The sequence below is a fragment of the Chironomus tepperi genome, unplaced genomic scaffold (assembly GCF_022539635.2).
Source record: "Chironomus tepperi strain 1889 unplaced genomic scaffold, CSIRO-AGI_Ctep_v1 contig_223, whole genome shotgun sequence".
In the NCBI taxonomy this organism is placed as follows: domain Eukaryota; kingdom Metazoa; phylum Arthropoda; class Insecta; order Diptera; family Chironomidae; genus Chironomus; species Chironomus tepperi.
In genome coordinates this window covers 545,146-571,932 of record NW_027226345.1, presented here as the reverse complement: position 1 = coordinate 571,932, position 26,787 = coordinate 545,146, and the positions used below count along the sequence as shown (strand labels likewise).

Genomic DNA, 26,787 nt, shown 5'->3' with positions numbered 1-26,787 from the left:
ACTTTTCACTTACTTAACGTTGCCCTTTTTTTATGACTCTACATTATCGACACTTAAGGAAAAAAACTTTTTATTGTTGCAAGTCATTAAACATTTACTTGTAAGGTACAATTACTCTTAATGCATAATAACCATGATGATGATGATGATGCATTATTGCTGTTGTTGAAGCATAATTTTGCAATTGAAAAGCCATAAAATTATTATTTTTAGCAGCATATTTGAAATAAGGGTGCTTAATGATTCACTTTGTTCGGCTGGCTGGGTTAGTGACGAGATCTCGGCCACCAGACATTCTAGAAAGCTCTAGTTTGAAGCATTAGCTCCGTGCCATTAAGTTATTCCGGTATCAATTGATTTGGAAGTCTAAATCCATGTTTTTGTACATTAATTAATGATTTTTCATTTCATAAACAGGAACGAAATGTTTTCAAAGCGTTGCTTTAATTTTTTTTAATCTTTTAGCAAGGGTCAGACACTATTTTTAAAATTGTAGAAATTGCAATTTCTTAAAATTTGTATGAAGAAATTGTAAAAAATTTGATTTCTACAATTTTTACAATTTCTCCTAGAAAAAAATTGTGAAATTGGATTTTTACAATTTCTACAATTTTTACAATTTTTTGTATGGAAAAAATTGTGAAAAATTGTAAAAACTGTAATTCTTTTTGATTTTAACTGAAATTTTTTTCAAGTCTTTAGAAAGAGAAAAATATTTTTTCAGATTGCTTTCTATAATTTTTGATGATATTAATGATTATGATGACAAAATATAATATTTTTCATTAAATTTATATATTTTTAATTATTTACACTTAGAAAAGCCTGTTAAAAACACTGAAATTCATAGTTATTCGTTTTGATTTTGGGTCGATTTCCTTAAAACAAAGCGAGAACTCTGAAAAGATCTATTTTCTATTTATTTTTCTCTAAAAATTTGTTGCAAAGCAATGAAAAATGAATTGATTTTCTTATATTAGGATTAAAAACCACCTCGGAAAAGCAAATTTTGGCCTCAGGTTTCTTATTAGAGGCGAAAAATCTCGCAGAAAAGCCGAATTTTGCCTCGGGTTTCTCATTAAGGACGAAAAACTTCTCGGAAAAGCCAAATTTTGCCTCGGGTTTCTTATTAAGACCGAAAAACTTCTCAAAAAAAGCTCAATTTTGCCTCAGGTTTCTCAATAAGGGCGAAAAACCTCTCAAAAAAACCAAAGTTTGCTTCGGGATTCTCATTACGGGCGACAAACCTTTCGGAAAAGCCGAATTTAGCCTCGGGTTTCTTGTTAAGATCGAAAAACCTCTCAAAAAAGCCCAATTTTGCCTCGGGCTTCTTTTTAAGATCGAAAAACCTCTCAAAAAAGCCGAATTTTGCATCGGGTTTCTTAATAAGGGCGAAAAATTCCTCAAAAAAGCCAAATTTTACCTCGGGTTTCTCATTAAGGACGAAGAACTTCTCAGAGAAGCCAAATTTCGCCTCGTGTTTCTTACTCGAAGTGAAAAACCCATCGGAAAAATCTAATTTTCTATTGAATTTCTTATATTAGACTGAAAAATCCACAGGAAAACCAAATTTAGGCTCAATTTTCTGTTACTAAGGTGAAAACCCCTAAAAAAATGAATTTATACGCTTTAATCTCTATTAATTATAGAAAACACGTGTAGCATAATAATTCCATAAAAATTGTAAAAATAAAATTTTTCTCAATTTTTGTATGAAAAGAAATTGTGAAATTTGATTTTTACAATTTTTACAATTTTTATATGGAGAAAAATTGTAAATTGCAATTTCTACAATTTTTACAATTTCTATATGGAAGAAATTGTAAAAATTGGATTTATAAAATTTTTCAATAGTGTCTGACCCTTGTCTTTTAGCTACCGTTAGAAAATTCAAAATCTCAATAACCGTTAAATCATGAATTCCGTTTAGAAATTTATTTTGAAGTGATTTGAAGCTTACTGGATCTAATTTTGTGTCGCTGGAACAAAAATGCGCTTAATTCGCTCAATAAGGTCGAATAATTTTCCAATTTTTTCCTCAATTTTTCATGTCAAGAAATTTCTTTTTAAAGAATGCGGCAAGACATTCAAGTCTTGAATCAACAATATTTAACTTTAATTTTTATTTGATGTGCGCAAAATCACCAAAACATAAGCTCAAAAATATACATTTTTAAGAGTATTCTCTCAGCATGAAAGCTCTTCATTCAGTTCAGTTTATTTATAAACTTTGTTCTGTTACGGTGGATATTTTTGTTCAGCTCCTGTAACATGTGTTTTACTTCCGCAAAATTGAAATGCGGCTTTTATAGTGTTTCATTTGTCTTCTTCATTGTCTAAAAAAAAACTTGACGATTCTTATTTATTTTTGAAAAAGTAGAGCACAATAGGTGAGTGACATGGTAATATTTATTTATGGATTGAACTGGATGTGCAATTGGAAAATTTTGTGGAATGAGGTTTTGGTGTGATGAAGTGATGGATGGGGGGATGATTGAGGAATGGTATTGATACAATCTGATAGTCGCGTTGGAGATGGGAACTGGATTGATATGCATTTACTGAAATTTACATAACCCAAATAAAATATGTGTTAATTGGGATGAAATGTTTCAGAATATAAACATCCAGTTGAGTGAAGAGTGACACAAGTGTGAAGTGAATAATGTAAAATCGGTAGGAATTGCTTTATATGACCAAATGTGACTTTTGAGAGTTTTTAATCTACTGGGAATCAAACTCGCGTCTTCAAATACCAAATCTGCTTCGAACCCTAATTCCAGCCAGATGTAATCCCCTCTTGGTACACTGACTGCATATACCTCTATACCAGTTTAGTCCCAACTGTCCGCCATAGTAATTTTTGGTCGCGACTGTCTATTAAGGTGTCCTGTGGAAGGGGTAGAGATTTTGTTACTCAAGGTTGATGGCGGCTCAAGAAGTGAACGACCCCAAACTTTATTGCAGATTTCTACTTTGTTGGCTTTCTGAGCTCCCACCTCTAAGATTCATCACAAAATTATGCAACATTGTTACCAGATGCACAAAAATGTTCTTACACAATTCTTACATAACATCAAGATTTATCACATTCTAAGTCATCAAAGCATCTTCTTCCTCATCATCACCCAAAAACATTTCATTCACAACACAAGCAAGACATTACATTGGGCATGAAAATTTTCTCTATTTTTTCACGAACACACAATGAAGCACATGAAGGGCTTCATCTAAAGATTAAAGAAGATATCACTAAGCCTACAAGGTCTAAAAGAATCTGTTATTATTATTATTGTGGGAAAATCTGAAAAATACATGCTTTTTTGCTGTTGAGGCTGTTGGGAGTTGTTAATTTTTTGTTTCTTAAGGCATAGACCAAAAGTATGATTATGGGAAGGAAAAATATTTTTGAAAAGATTTTTCCCAACATTATAAGGAACAATTTTTGTTCTTATCAAATTTCAAATGATCTTTAGAAAAAATATACATTTTGGTATCGATCCTGTAATATTTGTGATTAGAGTTTTGGAGATGTTTTGGTGATTGTGGGTTGTTAAAGATACTGTTTTAAAGATGTTTGTATTTAAAGGTTTTTAAGGAAAATATTATCGATTTTTGATAATTCAACTTGAATTTGGTTACTTAAAATCTTCAAAAATTCAAAAGTTTGACTTTAAATTTTAAAAATTTCAAATTTGAAATCTTGCAAAGAGATTTAATTCAAAAATCTTTTAATTTTAAATTTCAAGTTTTGGAAACCATTTTGAAATTTTAATTTTCTTAAATTTACTTTAAATTTAAATTATACAATTTTTTTTTTAAATTTGAATTTTCTAAAATTTCTTTTAAATTTGAATTTTCTAAAATTTCTTTTAAATTTGAATTTTCTAAAATTTCTTTTAAATTTGAATTTTCTAAAATTTCTTTTAAATTTGAATTTTCTAAAATTTCTTTTAAACTTGAATTTTCCAAAATTTCTTTCAGATTTAAATTTTGTAAAATTTTAAAATTTTAATTTTCAAAAAAAAATTTCAAATTTAAATTTCTACTAAATTTTAAAATTTCCCATTCAATTCTCAAACACTCAATCTTTTATTCTTGACTATATTAGTCACACTCAACAGCATTTCTATTCCCGATTACATCGTACATTTCCTTCTCATTGTAATATTTCTTACACATTACACATAAAATTTCCGATTCCAACTTATGAAAGGAATTTACTCCACGAACAGCACATATTATGCTGTAATTCATAGGAATTAATAACGTGTCACTTTTTATTCATAAAAGTCGTGTGACTTTATAAAAAATCTCATTGCGTTACACTGTGTATGTTTGCATACTCAGTAGTGTTCATTAAAATCCTTCCATGTATGACATTATTATTAATTTTTTGTGGAAGAAAAAAAAGTGAAAAGAAAAGAACGAAAAACTTATGAAAATGTTTGTTTTTACATGACATAATGTGGCATCAGGTGCTGTATTTTTTATTTGGAATCAAAAGCACATTATGAAAGCGTGAAGTAAAAGAAAATTAAATTTGTGGATTTTTAAAGAGAATGTGAATGTAATAAGGTAGAATAGTCGTTGATTTAATTTTGAAAATATGAAAAGGGAATGAAAATTTTTAATTAAAAGTAGAGAGCTATGACATGCTTTATTAGATGATGTGAATGTAATTGAAGCTTTCATCTATATCAAAATGATGAAAAGTCCGACCAGCATAGGAAAAATTTGAGAAATAGACGGAATAGAGCACAAATCGGTTAATTGATCCAAAATCGGGTTACACACAGGTGTGACTGGCAGTCACGTGGTGTCGGATTAAAGCCGAATACGATTAATTAGGTAAATTAACAAATTTGTAAAATTCAAATAGAATTCTGTTAAAGACATCTACCATCTGTTGAGCATACAACACAAATGAAGAAGGCTCTTTCATGGATCCGTTAAGTCTCTATCCATTTCTATTGTCAATAAATGTTAAAATCCGTGACAAAGACTTAATTGGAATAGTTCAACTTAGTTAACTGATTAAAATTCCGTGGATTTGGTGCTAGATTCAGTTTAACTTCGCCGTTACTCTAACTTGGTGCTATATTCGGTTTAAATCAACCATTATGCCAGATTCACGTCTTCTTGGTGCCAAATTTTAGATCAATTAATTGTCAATTCTGTAGCTGACCGTACAGATCAAGTATGATCTATGGCTTCAATTAATTGGCGCCTGAACCTGGTTCTATCGCTGACTCCCAATACAAAGTGTGATATTAGATCACAGCTTCATTCCATGAGTTCTTTGGTTTACCGCGAGATTTCTTGTCATTAAAAAGTCGAATCAAAAACCTTGAATAATGGAGCCTCCACAGGCCTTCTAATAACATGTCCTGTGCATGGAAGTCTGCTCACTTCAATAAGTCTCACAATATCAGCTTCATTGAACAGCTGATATAACTCTGCCACCGTAATGCTTTCTAAAATTCATTTTTCAAAATCCATGAATCAAAATTTGTACTCCGTAACATAATTGTAAACCTCCCTTCATAACTCTAAAGCTACGTGATTTCCGAACGTTCGTTACTCTTTCAAAAACTTCAAACTATTTCCACCCACCACTCAAACCCCATTCACCACTCGACATCATGTAATAAACTCTCAAAATAAGTTTTTTTCTTGTTTTATCTACAAAAGCTCTTTTCACTCATGACAGCACTAAAACCTTCAATTTTCATATTTATGACATAAACTAATAATTCTCATGCTTTTACATTTTCCTGTAAATTTTATACAGTTCACATCATGAATGAGGTTGTTAAATGTTTAGCATTAAACTGTACAGAGGGAAAATACAAAAAAACTTTACGACGATGCAAAACTTGTCAATAACTGAAAGCTTTTTCCTAAAGAGAATTTTTGTACATTCTTTAAAGCTTGTTTCAAGCTTGTTCAGATAAGAGTGAGAAGCTGTATGACGACAAAATAAAGTTTTTATTTTTGTGCATCTTTAATGCAGTGCTGAAAACTTTTAATACACAAAAATTGTTTGCATGTTTGTCACTTAAAAAATACGACGAGAAACATTTTTCATGCACACAAAGCAGCTTTTATGAATGCACAAAAAATATGTTGATGCAATGATAATAAATTAGAGGAAAATTGGCGATGCATTTTTCATGTTTTTTTGACATTGAGACGTAACTGATTAATTAAATATTATGTTGTAAAATTTATGGTGATGCAACATGATGATGGGGAATCAGCATTTCTATGCTTTCATAATTAATTAAATTTTTTATGTTAAAGTCTGGCTCTTTTGGGAATTACAAAGGAAAAACATGAAAATATTTTAGAATAAAAACCAACTTTGATGTTTGAGAACAAATGAATTTTTTAAGAATGTTACTTGAATAGAGTGGGGAAAAATTTTACAACGCAACTGTTGTTTGAGGAATAGTTCTATGTGGTATGTCTCTATTGTATGGGGAAATGGATTTTTATGGGAAGCAACTGTTGTTCTGACAATAATTTTCTGTAGAGTGCAACCGTTGTTTTGAAGGAATGCGTTTATATGTAACGCAACTGTTATGCAGACATGCAACGTGGTAATGACGCGTAACTCTTATGAGATAGATAGTTTTATGTGCTACACAACTGTTGTTCAGACACTAATGTTTTATGAATCTTGATCGCTTTGTTGGTATACAACTGTTGTACAGACACCAGAAGGAAAAGATTAGAGTTAAATGTTGCTTATAACAAAATAGCAATGCGATCACCGAACTGTTGTTCTATGCCATTGTCCCTACTTTAGATCTAATATATTCTTAATGAAGCCAACGATCATCACCAATTTATGAACTTGTATGAGAAAAAGTTTTAGTATGACGCACAACCATTGTATGACAAATGGTTTTATATTCCATGCAACTGTTGTGCAGACACTAATTTTGTAGGGAGCTCAACATTTGTTTGAAGGAAAACATTAGTATAGCGCGCTGCAGTTGTGTCACAAATAGTTGTTTATGGCACACAACTTTTGTGAAGGCACTAGTTTTGTGTCATGCAACCATTGTTCTGAAAATAATTTTCTACCAGCTTCAATAGCTTACAATTTCTATAAAATATCATTTTCTTAACTTCCCAATAAATTTATCATCCATCCAATATGACCTGAAAAAATATGCCATAATTTACAACAGATTATTCCAATATTTTTCGTTCAACAAAAGAATTTCAAATCTTTTGAAAATTAGATCCTTTTCATAAAAATTTATATCGAAAAAATGTCATATAAAAAAATCCTTAAAATGTCTTCATAAAAATTCTAATTTCGTTGATTTTTTCTTCATCACCAATTTCTTCATTTGAGAGTTTCAATGAAATTCTCATAGATGACACTAGTGGCTGTAAAAAGCTTTTTTGGAGAGCTTTCAAATTAGAATTTTTTTTGAAATACAGAAGTGAACAGTCTTGTAGACATGCTGAATATTTTTATTAATGTGGCTAGACCGAGAGACACAAATGAAGAAGGGACCGTCATGTTGCTTTCAAGTATCCTCTAAACTTCCTTTGTTATCCTCATTTTTGGCAGCCATATGGATGCCAAACGAAAGCGGCTTCCATTTGGTTTAAGTAAAAGAAGAAATGTCATTGCGGGGCAGAACTTAGCCTTTGGATTGAATATACAAGGGAAACAGTGACTAGAAGCTGCAAAGGCTTGCTTACTTACTTTGCTGGTCATTCAAAACAACTGTGCTTCATGACCTCCCTTAAATGACAATTAAAGCTGGCTCTACCGCTAGATTCCCCATCTAAATTGCCAGTACGAAATGCAATAATGTCTCTATCGACAGCTTTCTTCCGCGTGCGTACAGAGAATTTGTACAAAAAAGATGACAGAGCCGGCAATAGAGTCAGATGGAAAGCATTTAGTTGAATTTAAGCTCCACATAGAAGCATGATTGCAGTAAGTAAGTGGAGCCTTAAAAGCTCAGTTACAGAGTCTCATCTTCATTTGTGTCGCTCGGGTATGAATTGAAATTATTATTGTAACGCAAGCTTTGTAGGATATCACGTAGGGAACCTAAAAAGTCAGCAATAAAAAAATGCCGTACGCAAAAATGATGTATATCGCCGAAGGTCCTTAACTAAAGCAAAACAGTAACAACAATATGTAAAAAAAAATCGAAACAGCATTGAAAAAAATTGTGTCACGCAACAATTTTTTTTATGATTGGCGCCACAAAGCCTGCTTATATTTTAGCTTAATTCATTTGTAGCCTGCTTTATACACAATTTTACAATTTTCATTCAACATGAAAATGCTTTTCTTTTTTCCTCAACAAAGGCCAATAAATGTTGTTGTTGTACATATTCATGCTGCTGTTGTTGTAAAAGGCAACAGCATAAAATGCTTATTTTTCTTCATATTCCTAACAAAACACGTACAAGAGAGAGAACATGCCGCTTTCCAAAAAATGAAGGAAAATCTTTCCACATTGGAAACGATTTTTTTTTTCATTCTACATTAAATTCTAGTCTTACTTCCCATTTCCATTTCATTTCGGTGTTGGACTTTGATCGGAACAGATGGAAATTCGGAAAAGCTTGTGACTAAGTCAAATTTTGTGTGTATAAAATTTTGATTGAATCTCATGTGGTGAATTTTTTGAAAATTATTAATTTCTTAGACTGTGTTTGAGTGTCACGTCCTGATTAAACTGTTAAACTATTTACCGTGCATTGACTAATCATATTGTACAATTGACTGTGTTAAGGATTAAGCTAGAAAATTGTAAAAAAATAAATTTTTTTTTTGTGTGTGAAATTTCATTGAGAGAGAAAACAGAGAAAAAAAATCGATAATGGAAAACTTTACGCTTACGTTCGGTGAGTTTTTTTTTTATATTCTCGTTCCTTTTCTTACATTCCCTGCTTCTCTCAACAATATAAAATAAAAAGTTTCGTTTGAGAAATGTCAATGAAAAGTAAAGGAAAGTTAAAATAAGCGAATGATGTGCATTAAGCAGATGAGATGAAAACAAGTCAAATAATTTGTGTACGGCACGAGAACACACGACTCTCAATGGGATTGATATTAACGACTGGCAGATCGAAATGTCATAAATTGGCTCAAATTACTTCCACTTTACCGTTAGGCCTAAATTATTACCATTTTATTCGTGGGAGAAAGACATAATGTGGACTATGGACAGGGATGTAGTCAAAAGAGCTTTGATGTGTTCAGAATTTTAGAATCATGATTGTGTGTTTTATTACTAGTGATAGTTTGAAGTGGAATACATTCAGATTGGACATAAATATTAGAGTAGTTGCATTTGGTTATCCAAATTACTTGATCTTAACTAAGTATTAGATACTGGAGTGTAACTATGGTGGAGGTCTAATCATTTTTGGCATATTAGCTCCTGGTTGTCCAAAATGCTTGACCTTAACCAAGTGTAAGATACAGTGGTGTAGACCTCCTTGGTGGGGATCTAATAGTTTTGGAGGTGCACTACCCTTAAAAATTGCAATTTTTTAATTTTTCCAATTTTTCAAAAAAAAAGAGAAACCTGGACATAGCTAAGGGGTGTTTAGAAATACTATCGACCAGGGTGTTAAATTAGATGGAGTTACTGTTGCTTCGAGAGAATACTGAGGCTTTTGCCGGATGGCTCTGTAATCCTGATCTACGGGAGAATGTTCGACTGTCTTACCGTACTTTTTAGAGAATATTCTTCAATTTACAAGTCTTTTTAGACAAAAATTTAGAGTTCGTTCATAACTGCAGCCTCACAGATAAAAAATGCAGGCCAGCAGCCTTGGAAGAACTATAAGATGGACAAATGCTTCTGGTCACACACCTGCCTATTTATATCTCAGCTAGCTACATCCTTTCCCAGCTATACCTTGCCCAGCCACACCCCTGAAAGTCCTCAACACAAAGATAATCGTGCATGTAACTTTATTTTGGAACATTTTGGAATGAGAAATTTGATTTTTATGGATGAAATTAGATGTTGCCTAATAACAACATTACTATCGATTTATTATGATACACTTGTGAATTTTACTTCAAGTACAGCACAAAAAAAAATAAAAATAAAACTTTTCATGTTGCTCAATATCAAGGTTAAAGAATGGCAAAAAAAATTTATTGCCTGTCTTACCAATTTCCTTTAAATGTCTACGAGGCATATACGTAATTTAATGACCCCACAAATTTTAATGGTACTGAAACTTATTTCCCTGTACTTCCTCTAACTTTTCATACTCATTTACTGCTTCCTACATACATGTAAAGTAGTCTCATACTACGTATGGGTTATAATGTTTACGAAGTATGCGATTTATGGCTGAAAAATAAAGCCATACGACATCATCGGTAAGGAAAAAAAAAGTATCACATTTCGCCCTCTAATGCCAAAATTAAATCATATATCTTTAGTGTATATATGTAGTGTGTATACATATTATGTCTATGTATCCTATATGAAAGTGGTTTTTATGGTTGTTTACAGAACATCACTTCTCACAAGACATCGTATATGAGGGAATCACCGAAGTGGCAAAAGAAGAAGAAATGTGTATGGCAAACAGACATACGATATTAAATGACTGATAAGCTTCAATATATGTTCAAGTAAACTACAAACTGATTATATTCAGTTTTTTGAGCGTGATTCTTTTTTTGAATGTTTGTGGATGGTTTGAGACATTTTGGGGGATGTGGGGTTATTGACTGGATGAATTGAATTATTTGAGGTTAGAATTCTTTCATTTGAGGTATCTGTGACCATAACAGGTGCCTTTCAAGTGGATCTGGATGTTTCTGATTTGATTTCATTAAATTCTCTAATTTGAGGCATCAGTGACCATAAGATATCCGGAAATTATCAAACGGTAGCCGGCGATAGAGCTAGTTCAATGCAACATCTTAGAGGGGTCATGGATCACAATTGATCTGGACGGCAAGCGAAAGAAGTGAGTGAATGACTATAAGAGGTGTCTCTGAAGTGGATCTGGATGCTTCCGATCTTATTTAATTAAATTATCTAATTTGATGCATTTTTGACCATAAGAAGTGCCACTCAAGTGGATCTGGATGTGTCTGATCTGTCTTGACACCCTTAAAGATGATTAATGAACCAAAACTTAAGCATCGATACACAAAAATGCGCCATTGACCCTCTAAACATCCATCCATCAACTTTTATCAAATTTTTCCCATTGACAGCAGCAAATATTTAAGGTTCCATTAAGAGTTCCTTAACATATTCTATCTTGAACCATCATTATCATCGTCATTGCACTAATATCACAACTCTTATCACGCTTTATAGACGAGGAGCACTTTGTACATATTGTATGTAAAGTGAAGGAAGGAACTCCTTGAAATGATTCTCTTCTTTTGTTGTTCTGCTGTTTGTTCATCCTCTCATCCTACACTCTTTGTTAACAAAAGTCATTACGTACGCTAAGGAAATAAAAAATTACACAATAAGCCTTTTTTGTGTATGCAATATGTACATCCACAACAATATGGAAATTCTTTTATATTAGCCTTATTTAGAAGATAGAGTCAAAGGTGGAAATCGTTGGAAAATATATAAATGGATGTAGGCAGAAGTAGCTGTTCTGGTCTGTAAAATTACAAAATGAAAGGGTGAAATTAAAATTAAATTGAAGTACATTCTTGCTTCCATTCTTATTAAGGCAGAATAATTTTATGGTTGAGGTGGCTTTTATGAATTTTTCATGAAGTTTTTTTTCTTAAATTTATTGACTAATGGTTTAGGTAAGTTTAGGTCGGTCATTGAATTTTGATGATTTTTATTCATGATTCTGAGAAAATTTGTGTATGTCAGAATAATATGAAGGCTGGTAATTAAGTTTGTGGGGGTTGGGTTGACTTTGAATGTCATGAGTTCAATTTTTGAATGACGTAGGTGAGAAGAGAATGTAATTGAGCAAAATTTTGATAGATTGGGCATGTCATGACGTAATAAAGTCGTTCATTTACAAATAGTAACAATCAGATAAGGTTTTAGGCGCTAATTTGCATAAAATATAAAACGGAAACTTGATGGAACTGTCGTTAACTTATTGCGTTTGTTTTTTCGGACGAGGAGTAGTTCGCAATATTAGGGTGGGTTAAATAAATAAAATATGTTTTTCTGGTCCATTTAAATCGTCGGAGACGGAGACGGAGACCAAGACTTGAGTAGAAGGAGACTCGAGTCTAAAATTTAATTTTTTAGCACAACAAAACACGTTGAAGGCCCCTAAACTCAACTAATTCTTAGAATCTATTAGATAAGCCGATGCTTTGCAGTTAGTTTTGATTATATGTCAGTTACAGAGCTAACTAACTATAAGCTATTGCTTAAGTCAGAGTTGGCAAGTCTTTAGGAGTCTGTGCTTCAGAAGAACAAAAACACCCATCGACAATGTAGTCCCTGCCAACTCTGGTTTAGTTTATAGATTACAATTTACATATCTGTGCATAAAAGGAAGAAAGTAGGTGATGCAGTCGGAAGTTCTTGCTAGTTTTTCTGTCTGCATTTTTTTTCCGTTGTCACATTGACTACACTCTATTGTAATGATAGAAGAATAGGTCTCTGCTGTGAATTGAACGCACTTTTCTGAGGAAGGCACTCTCTGAAAAGATTGAGAGATCAGCTTCTGGTGGGAATCGAACCCAATTTCTCACAAAATAGAAAGTTGAAGATATTCTCGGCTAAAGAATCCTTACACTTGGACTTACAAATTTGTCTACATATGACTCAATAACCCAGATTCCACTCTATTTCGATATCATATTATGACTTTATGCGAAGTTTTGTGACATTTCGAGACCAGTATGTTGTTAAAAACATCAAGTACATCCAAAAATAGAAAATAATACCTAATAAATTACTAAAAATAAGAGAAATATTCAAGGTCAAAATTAATTCCTGCAAATCCCATTCCACATTCATCTCCGAATGTCCAATAAGCTACGACTATATCTACCAATAAAGCATTTAAACTCTTATATTTCATACAATTTTCCATGTGAATAAATCTTTCATCCCCTCCAAAAAGATTTCACATGCATTTCCGCAACTTCCGTCGGAAATTAACTTGTGTACATGTGAATCATTTTAGATCACTTTTTTTACAATGTGTGTTGAGTTCCATTTTTTCATAAAAATTAGTCCACAAGGGAAAAGTCCCGAAATATTGAAACGCAACAATGTTGCCAACCTCAGAGTAATATTACAAAAATTTTCATCATCATAAAAAACGTGATATTTTTACAAACTAATGTAGCTGTAAATTAGCAAATATGACTGCAGTCCTACACACAACCATGAACGACACAACAAAATAATAATAATTATGGTTGTTGCTCTGGAGACTAGTGAAAGGTGTATTAAGCTTGCAATCAAATTGTAGGTTTTAAAGTTTAATGTGTTTTTGGTTCCATACGAAATTATTAAAATTCAGGCATGAAAAGCTTTTAAAGGGATATGCTTAGTTGTGGAAAATTGCGGAAAATTGTGGGTTTGCTGCTCCGTCTGGAAGGTTAGGTTGGAACAAATTTAAGGGATGTAACTAGTGTTCGACAATTTCATGCAGGTATGCGCATACTGTTTGCATACTACTGTATACTGTTGCATACTGCTGTATACTCTTGCATACTGTGTCCATAATTGCATGCAATTGATGATGATTAGTTCCTATTGATCCACTGTGAATCGAAGGGCGTTAATAAAGCGGTTGAATAGGTTTCTGATCCTGACCACTTCTACTAGTTTCTTGTATTGTTGCTATGACACCTTCCTTGCGGTTGTATGCAAAGTGATTTTTTTACATATGTCCCTATTCCTACCCAAAACAATGCCTGCCCTGCAATGTCTGTTGTTTCATGCTTCCTTAAAGTTTGCCATACAATTGTCGAACCCTAAATAAAGCGCTCTGTCGTTGTTATCAACCTCTTATCTTAGCTGATCCGTCTGGAACAAACTCAAACTCAACTGTCGGTTGGGACAAACTCAAAGGATATAACGCTATGTCTTAGTCATCAACCTCTTATCTTTAACTGCACCTTCAATTCAGTTCATAAATTGACGTAAAAGTCAGTTTACTTCACAAAATAATATGAATACTAGAACCAGATGTCTCTTAATGAATGAAATTCCTTAGGTCAGTGGTGGCCAATCTTTGTTTTTGAGGCACTTCTTGATTGCAAGCCTCTATTAAAGCTGCACATGACATATGGTTCACGGTGAAGTTTGCTATGCCATAAAGTTTGTTATGACTGTGATACACGGCATACTAAAGTGCTTTAACGGCTTGCTAAAGTGCCGCAATACACAGGTTATCCACAACTGCTTTAAACACTATAAAAGCTCAAGCATAAAGCTCATCCATGAATATAAACCCCTTTCTATTACATGTGACGCAAATTACAAAAAATAAAACCACAAAATTCATGTACAAAAGAATATTTTTGTGTCGCAACAAAAGCCAAGGCAAGTTAAAAATATAAAAATAAAAAGAAGAGTCAGAATGAAAATTGTTAGAAAACATAATGCGGTAATAACCTAGAAAAGTGAGGTTGAAAAAGGGAAGTAAAGGAAAAAAATTCAAAAAAATTATTTTTTGGGATCGTTTCGCAATTTCCTTAACATTACTTCCTTGGGAATCTAATTGTGTAGCTTTTTTTTTTTGGTATGTCAACAGTATAAGTAGTAAGCTGTTTATATAAAGGAAGGAGGACGAACAAAAAAGGCAACAAAGAAATTGAATTCAAATATTCTCGTTTAGTTCTTCCAACATTCCATAGACACAGAAAAGCAGTGACTTTGTTGACAATAAAATCAAATTAGACTGCCTTCGTTTGCACATACAACAGAAATACAATTCAACAGTAAACAATAGAAAACGGAAGTGAATGTGATTTTCATGTAAAATAAGAAGAGAGAAGCTTTTTTCATTCTTTATATTTGCTTAAAAGCTCGGAAAATTGTTAGTTGAATTAGGAAAATCATTGGGAAATGATGTTTTTAACATTAACAAGGCATGAGGTTGCATTTTGAGTAGTGTGTTAGTTGCATCATGGTTTAATAGTAGTGAAATTAGAGAATTGGACTTTCAAAGCTATTTCCGAATTGCACAATGCAATCGCAAGGTCTTCACTATATCGCTACTATCAAGACATGACGTGGAGTTTCCCTGACCGCACAAAATGAGAATATGCGGGCAGCACGAAATGAGAATGTTCTTGAAACACGACGTTAGCGTGCTCTGGCAGCACAACGTTACCGTGCTCTTACAGCACGACGTGAGAGTGCCTTGAAAGCACGTCGTGAGCTTACTCTGGCACCATGACATGAGGGTGTCCTTGGTGCACGACTTGAGGTTGCTTTGGCAGCAACACAGTTTCAGGGATAGTTGTGTTGTTCAGCTTTCTCAAAACGTATCCAGTTGCTAATACCCAAAAAGTACACGGGAGGCACACGGCATAGAAATGGCCGAGATGGTTGTGACTCTGGTCCGAGGAAGGCTTCCAATGAAATTAACCAGGAGCCAGAGTCACGTTGGCTTGAAGCCGAATTTTTTGCAATTTTTATGTCGTGTGTCTTTCGGGACATCTGCTTAAAACCTTCACAACACCTATGATTGCTGGTCATACAGCTTCAGCGCACTTGAATTCTTATCTTAATTGCTTATCATAAATGCTCTCTTAAATGCCTGAACTCATAACTGAATAATTCCCAAAACCAAACTGTCAAGTAACATTTAAAGGTCTAAACACAACATAGATCTTTGACCAAATAAAAAAGGAAGTGATAAAGAAGAAAGTTGGTCTGCTGTCGTTAATGGTTGAGTGAACGTCCTTTAAATTTCCTCCATAAAATACCACAATATTTCAAGATTGTCGGAGGGCAATTTGGAAGATGGAAGTTGCCAAAAAAAATATTGGTGATTCCATTACAGTAACGAACAAAACAAAAGCAGCTTTTGCCTTCGGAAAATTCTAGACATTAATTAACATTTATTGTGTTAAACTTTCTTGATGACATACATCCGATTCGGAGAGACCAGATAAAGTTTTTGGAAGGGAGAGGAAAAATATTTTTTTTTATGTCTACAACTTTTGAATTTTAATGTTATGAATTTGGCAATTAATATTCAGTGCATAGCAATTACGATTAGCATTTTAATTCCCTAATGAAAATTGTCAATTGTTGACATTCTTTTTATGGGAGGCATGCTCACTTTTATGGAGAAATAATGGTGATTTTTTGAAGAAATTTTATTGAGGAAGTGACAAAATTGTAAAAGTTTTGAGGATTTTTTACTTTTGAGTAATTAAAGTTGCTTGAATGAGAGCTTTTTGGGAGCTTTTTTGGGAGCCTTTTGAGAGCTTTTTGAAACCTTTTTGGGAGCTTTTTGAGAGGTTTTAGGAAATTTTAAGTCGTATTTTGTGATGGAATGTGATAAAGTGAGTTTGGCAGGGCTTGTTAATGACGATATTCACGGCAATCTGTGATCAACTGTTCATCCTTGAACACCCGAGCGATTTAAACCGAGAAAGCTCCACCAAAGAGCTTTAAAAGCTCTACTTACATTTGAATGCCACTTGTATCCACTTGGTGTTCTTAAAGGGCTTTATTGGATCCTTTAATGCTCCTTGATGGATTCTTCTCCTTATATGTCACTCAAAATAGTCACATACAGATTTCCAATGCCCTTGATATATCCAACAAACTTTCAAAAGTTATAAAATTATAAAATTTCCATAAAATCTACATCCACATCCCACATTCCATAATAAATTCCTTAAACCAATTTTTACCACAAACTTTGAAATCTAGTTAGTTACTTCATTCAGTCCAAAGCAAAATGTGTGTACTTTATTTTATTGAAAGCTCTTAAAAAGCTCTCACATTTCTCAGCATTCCAAACCAAGTTATTGAATATTCAACATAGTTATGCTGAAAACTATTCACAGCATTCAATATGTAAACTGAGGCTTTTCTCTTATTTATCTATGGAAAACATTTTAAATGCAAATATCTAATACCTCTTCGATTATGGTGTAATCTAACAATGATTGTGTGGGATGTTCTATTGATTTTAAAGCCATTAAATATGGGTTTCGTGAGTTGATGCATTTGAGAAATTGCTTTTGTTGTTCAATTGTTTTGTAAAATGAGAAATGTCCCGAGCGACACAAATGATAAAGCAGCTCCATAAAAGAATGTCACACGGAGGCTGTCATACCGTACTAGACCGTTCGTGATGCTGTGTGACACTCATCTGTTCCTGATGTTGTGTGACATTTATGACATTCGGCCTTTCACGATGTTGTGTGACACGTATGACACTCGGTTGCTCGTGATGCTGTGTGACACGTATGACACTCGGCTCTTCGTGATGCTGTGTGACACTTATGACACTCGACTCTTCGTGATGCTGTGTGACACTTATGACACTAGACTGTTTGTGATGCTGTGTGACACGTATCACAATTGACCGTTCCTGATGCTATGTGACTCGTATGACAGTCGATCGTTCGTGATGCTATGTGACACGTATGACACTCGAACGTCCGTGATGTTGTGTGACATGTATGACACTCGACCGTCCGTGATGTTGTGTGACACGTATGACACTCGGCCGTTTATTATGTGTCACTCGGCATGAATTGAAAGAAGAGATGCAAACCACAAATTCTAAGAGAACGACAACAATTGGAAATGAAAATTTGCATTTTTACGACTTTCCTGACTAGGGTTTCTGACAGCGGTTAACCGTTAACAGCATAACAGCAGTTTTTTACCTGAAAATGCGGTTAACTCAAAACAGCGGTTATAGAAAATTAACCGCTGTTAACAGCATTTTTATCTGTAAAGGCTTTAAATAAGAAAATTTTAACGGAAATTTTGAATTTTAATAAAAAAAAATTTAATTATTTTCATAAATCTCTCCTTTTTTGTAAGAAAATGTGAGTTTTGGATAATAATTTTATGCTAGAATTCCTTTGAAAAACTTGAAAGATTTTGGGAAATTTTTTTCAAAATCTCGCCATTGTCGTGGAGTTAAGGGCAATTTTCGTCTTGCTTGCCTTTAAAAAATCAGGAAAATTTCGGTCCAAATTTCTGCGAAGAGAGTGTTCTTAACTTTCGCAAACTTTTGTGCAAAAAAAACAGCATTGCTTTCAATTATATTACAAACGCCTTAATGTTTATGAATTTTCAATAGTCAAAATAATTTTGGAGTTCATCAATCATTAAAAGTTATTCTTTTTCTTTGATTCTGATAAATATCTTTACTTTTGTAGGTTTACGTAACCTAATTCAACCATATGAGCCAAATAAAAAGAAAATATATCAATGAAAAGCTCATTAACAAAGTAAAATTGTGATATTATTAAAAATTCTTAATAACCGCTGTTAACCGCGTTAACAGCTGTTTTGAGTTTTTTCATAACAGCATAACAGCGGTTATGAAAAAACGCGGTTAATCAGAAACCCTATTCCTGACCACTTCCCAGCTCTGAGAGTTAATTTGCATTGACAAAATTTCATCATAAAATACAAATCGACATTTTATAATATCCAAATAAGCCTCATCAAATTTCACAAAATCAAGCACACATGCATTGTCCTCGACACACTCCATAACATTCAATATCAACCGCATATATCAAAGTGTCAAGGCCTTAAAATTTTCCACACTCTGCTGCAAGCGCTGTTCATTATTTTGGATTAAAATACTTGACAATAACATGAACATTATTCGCATTCCTAAAATCACGAATTTATGCGGAAATATTAATTTATTATTTTGAAAATATTTTCCCGAAAAATTTCCTGATAAATCTTTTTTTTTATTTTATCATTGTTAAAGTATTTCCCGTACTTAGATGTCTGCCGTATATTTTGATTTCCGCCGAAAAATAATTTTCATGTTCAAGTCACTTACTGAGTCACTTATCATACTTATTTACACGAAATTAATATCATTCTACCTTCAAATTTTTCTGTATTTAATCGGAGTAGGCGATGGTAGGGTTGAATGTTCTCATTTGAGGGGCGTTCACTAGTTACGGAATTGGGAAAATTGACTTTCTTGAACAACAGGGGCGTAGCAATGGATTTGTTAGAATTGCCCAGGGTAATCGGGGATTTTTAATCCATAACCATCTTCCTCTTGAAAACGTACCTGTCCCTCAACCTCCGTAGGAAGCATTGTTTGAGACATCGCAAAAATATTCATCTCTCCCATGCATACGTCCTTCAACCTAGCTCATAACAAGCACATAACAAGCATTGTTTGAGAAGATTACCCCTCCTATCATAGCATATGCTACTCAACCTCCCATACAGCCTGCCCCCAACCTGCCTCTCAATTTCTGAAACAAGCTTTGTATGAGGTCTAGCTTAATTACCCCTAACCTCCATGCAAATGCTCCCCAACCTCTTACCTCCCTCTCAACCTCCGTAAGAAGCATTGTTGGAGAAGTAGCTAAATAGCAACTAACCCCCATGCATACGATCCGCAAAATCTCCTTAACCTGCCCCTCAATTTCCGCATTGCTTGAGACCCCTCCTCCATGCATACGCTCCTCCACCTTCACCCAACCCGCCTCCCAACCTACATAACAACCATTGCTTGAAAAGATGCAAAATTACTCCATGCGCATATCTCCCCCTTCCCTTTAGAGCGCTCCATATTATCCGCACAAACCCCATTCGCCAATTTTGCACGTTCAACATAAAAATAATGCTTAAAATATGCTTTAGAAGTTCAATTTGAAAAAAAAAGAAAAATTCTTCCATCGCACCATGAAAATCGACGAAGGCATTCATGTCGAAATAATTTAATAGCGTAATTAATTTGAAAATTCAATATCCGTGCAAAATGATTCTTTGTAGGAAAAAAAATAAGCGTCTGGTAAAATGTAAAATTTCAACTCTAATTCACAAGTGTGTGAAAGGTGTGCGAGTGAAAATATTGCTTGTGGCTTCCCTTCTTTCATGTTAGAAAAAAAGGCGGAAGAGATTTAAGAAGTTGATGGAAAATTATTGATTTTCCTTTTTATACTTTGTGTTAAATTTAATGTTTTGCGTTGTTTTTTGGCTAGTTTAAGGCTGAATAATTGTGAAAATTATGATTTTTTAGTTCATTTGTATTGTTGGAGTATGGAATTTTGGAGTGGTCTTTGTGTTGTTCTTGAGTATGTACACCAAAAGTTAAAGCTATTTGAGAAATTTAAGGCTTCTTCATACCAGTGATTCATCGGATTATGAGAATTTTCTGAAGAAATTGTTCACAATTTATTGCTGTCTCAAGCATTTTCTAGAAACTCAAATGGAAGAGGCTCCGTCATGACTGCTTTTATTAAAACTGAAATGCTGGCGTCTCTATTTGAAAATCACATCTCGAACATCACAGCGTGTTCACTAGAACAGCGGTTTTCCGTCGTATAAATCCCTAGCAGGCTATGAGTATTCTCTAAAAGCTTACTCTACTTAAATATTTGGGATTTAAATCCCGTCGTCAAAAGTCGATCCCGGGATACTGAATCCCAAGATCAATCCCGGGATACTGAATCCCAAGATCAATCCCGGGATCCAGAGCATGCTCTCAGCTTACTCTGCTCTTGAAGGCATGCTTTTTGCCTGCTAGTGATCGTAAGATTGGATTTTGTTCTGACAAAACAAGTCAGTAGACAAATCGGCCAAGACAGCCGATTTTAACCTATTTTTAATTTGAAAAATATGGTTACCGCATTGTGCTTCTCGGGTATGTTATTTAGACTAGAGCAACCTGATGAATCATACAGTTGATCGTTACCCATAAGCGTAACCAGAAATTTAGTAAAGGAGAAGGGTAATTGGTATTTTTGATTCGAAAACCTTTAGCAAACTCCTGTTGATACCTTCAAAACTAAAGCCTCAATCACGATGTATAGTGGGTTTGCTCCCAAACCATCCATCCTGTTGATACATCCAGGGTTGTTACAACATATTCTGTTTTACAGAATGTGTACACATTTGTCACATATTTCATGTGTGGATATGTGTGGATATGTGTGGAAATGTGTGGAAATGTGTGGAAATGTGTGGAAATGTGTGGAAATGTGTGGATATATGTGGATATTCACACATTTTCCACACATATCTAAAGAAGCTAAAATGTTTAATTGTGTCTAAAGAGTCAATTTTGAGAATCTCATATTGAGATTGACGTCATTTACAAAAAAATCCTAAGTTAAAATCTCTAAATAATTTTCCACAAAAAGTGCATGCTAACCTCCATTTTCACTATAACTAGCTTTTATTCCAATTCAATTTCCACACTTTTCATTTAAAAACCAATTTTCGTCAAACCTTGACTTCTTCGCTCCTTATATACCAGAAATAGCATTATATTTCTGCCACAGATCAACTGTATATAATGCTTAGCATTAATAAAAATAACAATAGCTGAAAACTGTCAAATGCCAAGCTTTCATAATAAAGTTTTCTGTCAACAAACTTATGACAAGCTTTCTGTATTGCTGTTGAATGACAAACAAAATCATTTTCATAAAAAAAAGTAAAGTAATTTGATATTCGCATAATAAAGTCTTCATGCAATACCAACGAACGGTACAATATTGTAGTCATTCTATTCATATTCATGGATGTAGCACACGTAAACTACATGAAAAATGGAAATTGTTTCTATAGAACTTATTAAGACATTTCCAGGAAATATGAAAAATTAATTATTTTACTTTAAGTAGGTTTTAAAAGATTAAAGTTGAGGCTTTCCTTATATACATGCTCAAGTATGTGTGACTAAATGTTTATTATTATGTCTTAAGATTATTTTCACTCACACAATTTGAGTAAAAGGTATCATTACAGAATTTGGTTGGTTAAACAATTGCAATAAGGGAGGTCGGGTATGAAATTTGAGAAATATTTATAAAGGCTGAGAGTTCCTTTTGTGTGGATGAGAGCTTTACTTTATGGGATTCAAACAAAAGTAAACGGATTCAATTTCCTTCAAAGTAATTTGATATTTAATAATGAAGTCTGTAAATAAAGATGGTAAGGAAAGGATTGTGGTTGGATGTGTGGTTATGGCGCAATATGTTTGCTGTGCTGTGTATTAATAATGAGATTTAAAGCATGTAATCAAAGTTTAAATGGATGATGTCTCAATGGAAGCCTTTCCTTGAAATTAAGGCTCAATAGTGGGATTGTAACTGTGTCCTGCTGCCCAGATAGTCAACTGAGAACCAACTCCAGAATGTATTTCAATAATTATGACTCTGATGCTATGGTAGCTGCGAATGTTGAGATACTTACTTACTTTGCACAGATCAATTGTGATCCATGACATCAAATTGCTGTTTCCTGAAGCTTCTTCCCACTTGGCAATATCCGATTCTAAGTACAATACCATCTTGATCAACAGAAACCAATCATTAGTCCTTTGGATGCCCACTTGGATGCTGAAGTAGAGCAGTTGAATAGCAAGTTGGGTGTAGTAGATAACTGATGACTGAACTGATGACTTATGTCTGTCTAGATTTCTGTCTAGTTTCAAGGATGACTAGTGTCACCTTGATGCATCCCTTCAACTAGCAAAACCTCAAATTTTTCATGGTATCGAGTCTACTCAAGTCAAGCTCTGATTTAACTGACAAAATGAACAAACTCAACAGAATTCTTAAACAACACCCAAAATATCATATTAAGCATTCCTGAAGCCCTAAAATTCAAATCACTCGAAAATATTAAGCTTCAATTTACACTCCCAAATGTAACAAAACTCCATTCCTATTGTCTATACACAAAACTTAATTATCATAAATTTACCTCATTTACTCCAAATATTGCAAAATCCTTAGATTTTTAATCTAGTCATTAACATGGAAGGAATATCTTAATATTGGAATTAAGGAAGGAATATAAGAAGGAGTTAAGTCGAGTCTGTCTACATCCATAATATAAAAATGAAAATTCACATCCAGAAAAAAGTTATAATGAGAAAAACGAGGATCTAATGAGAAGAAATTTTGCACGTAAATGTCTCCCACCCACTTCCCATCTTAATATCATTTCCTATTTTCACACATCTTCCGACAACAATTTTTGCTCATTTATACCAACCATAAAATATCATTCTATCCTTTTTAATATGGATGTGTGTTCCGTACCGAGCAAAAAAAAAAGAGCAGCTTCTTATCTCCAACAACGGAAACAATTTAATTCGGCATTTGTAATTATATGTACACACAATGATGAACTTAGTATTTATGTGCCAACATAGTTGGTGTTGTGAAAGCATAAAAATAAATATGTTGAGAATAATAAAGCTTTCATTATTAACCGAGTACTCTCCATTGCTGTATAGAAGAAGTAAAAAACTATCATTTTGTACCACTCGGTGTGAATTGAAAGGATTTTTTGTACGGACTATAATTCGACTATGAATGTTCTATTGTATTGTGAGCATAACACTTAATGAACATTAAGAAAGGACGCACAATAAACGTTCTGCTTCTCATTGATGCCATTTCTAATTGAATTAAGAACATATTGGTGTATAGAGGATATAAAGAGTTGGATGGTAGTGCTTGGATGAGGAATGAATGACTGAGCATTAGGCAAGCATATTGTGTGGTTAGTCGATAAAAATGATGTTAGTCTGAGATATTTGGTTCGTGTATCTGTCTTGTGATCTCCAGTGAAGTTTCCATAGGCCAGCGTGATTCTGACTTCATCCTGGATTTGGTTTGAATTCGAAATCAGCCCCTTTGTTGCATACTAACCCTTGATGCTTCCCCAATTTTCAATTAGTATCTAAGTATAACTAAAGTATCAATCCCCAATGTGTATGACTTACCAACAATATTGATTATTTGAGACAACAAACGTCTGTCTTTAAAGATTGTGAGTTTCATCCAGTCAAACTATCCAAAATCAAAATCGATCTTAATTCTATTAAACATTTATTTCAATTCCTCAACATAGCTACAATCTAAACAATCAAGTTTCAATATTTTCTGGGTTAGTTCCAATCAGTTTTATTATCCCCAAAAAAATTCGTCAGTCAATATTGGGATAAACTGTTTTAATCCCTGATTATCTTTCTAGATTATCATTAATTCAATCATTGATCTACCCAGCCAGGTCATTATGTTTTTAATATAGCAAGTTATTCTTCCTTACATAACCAAAATTACTAGAGCAGTTGTGGGCAACCTGAGTGTTGCGGCACACCTTGATGATAAGAATTGACCAAAACCGCATATGTTTTATCGTATTTCCAAAAATTCTTGGTGGTGCACTATTGTGAATTCTTGGCAGAAAACAGTGGTCGATGACCGATGGGCGACTGTCCCAGCCACTCCTTGGACAACAAAAGCCGATGACATGGCTACATGGTCTTTCCTCGCATGCCAACTCTAGTGCCACAGCACACATATTACCCACCACTGTACTAAAGTATATTTAGTCAGAGTCACAAAAATACTTTCCGGTGTACATGAACGGAATGGAACTGAAACATTTGGAGAATAATTGGTGAATTTATTTTATAAATAAATACGAATGATACAGGAAATGACATAAGCAGAAGAAGCAAGACAATGTTTGGCATATTTTTGGTATTTTGTTACTTAGTATGCTTCTGTATCCTAAACATACATACATATGTACATGTAAGGACCAACCGTAATCCATGGCTACAGAAATTATGTGTCATTTAGAAAAAAACATTGGTTTTTTTGGTCTGTCTTTTGCTTTCATTTTCTATTCCATTGTTGTTGTGTTACTGTACAGAGACACACAAAAAAAAGCCGAAACTCTCGTGGGTTCAGCCATAAAATCAACATTAGAAAGACACAACAAAGTATGTCAAGGGAGGATGCTTTTAGAAATTTATTCGCTTTTTGTTCATTGTTGAAAAATTACCATGAGATCGAAAGGGCATTTAAAGGCTCTTTTTTGTGCTGCTGCTCATCGGATCCCATAAACAGATAGTAGATCCCTCTTAATTTAATGCTAATGGACTTGGAAATTGAAACGATGAGTCCGGAATGAAAAGGAACGGATTAAAAAATTGAATTGAAAATTTGCGGCAGTTCTTTCATCCTTAATTTGAAATTGATTGGGGTTAGAGTATCTAGCAAGCTTTCATTCATGATTTCTTGACATTTTAAGTCCTTCATCATCTTGCGTATGGCACGAGACTGCGTGAAATTTACTTAAACAAACACAAAACTCTTTTGTCTAATGTCGTTTTAATGAGACACCCACAAAGACAGATTGTGTGATGCTGAATTCTATACTTTGCATGACTATACAGCATGTGAAAGCTTTATTAACTTTATTCAATGCGTAAAAAATTGATTCAATTGAATACTAAGTGTATGCATGAATTAAATGTATATAATAAATTACATCCTACATGAATTAGTTGTAACAAATGTTAATGCATGTTTAAGGATCTAAATTAAATTTAAAGGTCACTTGTAAATTATGTTGACTCAAGCGGCATATTATGGTATTTAATGGATTATTTTTAGGATGTTGAGTAGGAAATAAGGTGATAATGTCGATAGTTTAATTCCATTTGATGCTTAGAAATTTGTCCGTGACGGAGACATGAAAGCTCTGCGGTGGAGCCATTTTCAAGTAGTCCACTTGGGTACTTACATCTCACCTAACATCCTTACATCTACCTTCACACAATTCAACTCTCCAGCCGACCTTAATTATGAAAATCAATACAGAAATTCCTTTTATGGTGAATACATGAACAGAACAGAACTGAAAATAGATTTTATTGATGCTGATAAATTAATTGCCATTATCTCATTATTATTTGTGTATTGCAATATATATATATTGTTTACATCCAAACAGCTAATAGCAACTGAATATGATAATTTAAACAAATGAAATATTAATTAATGTTAATTGGTATCAATTCATGAGGAGTTACATTACATTATCGATTTGTAAGCTAATACATATGAGGAAATATTTGTATGTTGCGAAATCCATTAAGCCTTGGTATTTTAAGTAAATATAATTATGTCACATAATGACAGTCTAATCAAAATATCCATTTGGTTTTTATTACATATGTTTTGGCAAAATTGATGAGTTTGCTCAGCAGTTACCCGATGGCTGCAAACATAATTTTTTTTTTGCCTAATATCCTTTTTATTAATTAGTTCACCTTCATAATCTCTTCATTAATATGTCAATTACTACATCATTAAAGTGACAAAAAAATGAATATGCTGCGCCAACAAAAAAATGTTCAGAATTGGCTCATGTCAGCATTCATTAATTTAACAAAGCTGAAGTATCCAACGACATTTTCATGAATCTTTCTTGTTTATCTTGGGAATTGTTCGTAAATGAGATGCAGTATATCAGAATTAATAGAAAGAGCACCCTAACAGGCTAAGAGACTGATTTTAGGGACCGTAGTGGTTTTTCTGTACCATGAAAGCATGCTAATTGCTTTTAAGGGGCAGTGAGGCATGAGTATAAAGTTTTAGAACTAAATCAACGTGTTATAGACAAAACTTGGAGAAGATTCCTCATTTATAATAAAAGACAATAATCATACTAATCCAATAGTCGTTCCCATGAATAAATATACATAATCAATATAACTGAGCATGCTCAATTTTGTGATCATGCTCCTTATCTGCTCGGGTATATGGAGTTGAGTCGAATTTATAATACAAAATCCAAGTCATCT

The 26,787-nt window shown here is 33.4% G+C and overlaps 1 protein-coding gene across 2 annotated transcripts in view; it reads left to right on the top strand.

The window, feature by feature from the left end:
- The window catches only part of LOC139090943 (probable serine/threonine-protein kinase DDB_G0282963), a 123,526-nt gene that overhangs the window by 14,340 nt on the left and 82,399 nt on the right, over positions 1-26,787 (top strand). The window contains exon 1 of one of the 2 annotated variants that reach the window (XM_070640834.1): positions 8,617-8,892. The exons of the other annotated variant lie outside the window; for it this stretch is intronic. The gene's annotated coding sequence lies outside the window, so the exon portion shown is untranslated. Of the gene's footprint in view, positions 1-8,616; positions 8,893-26,787 lie in introns of those variants that run through there. 2 annotated transcript variants of the gene reach the window in all.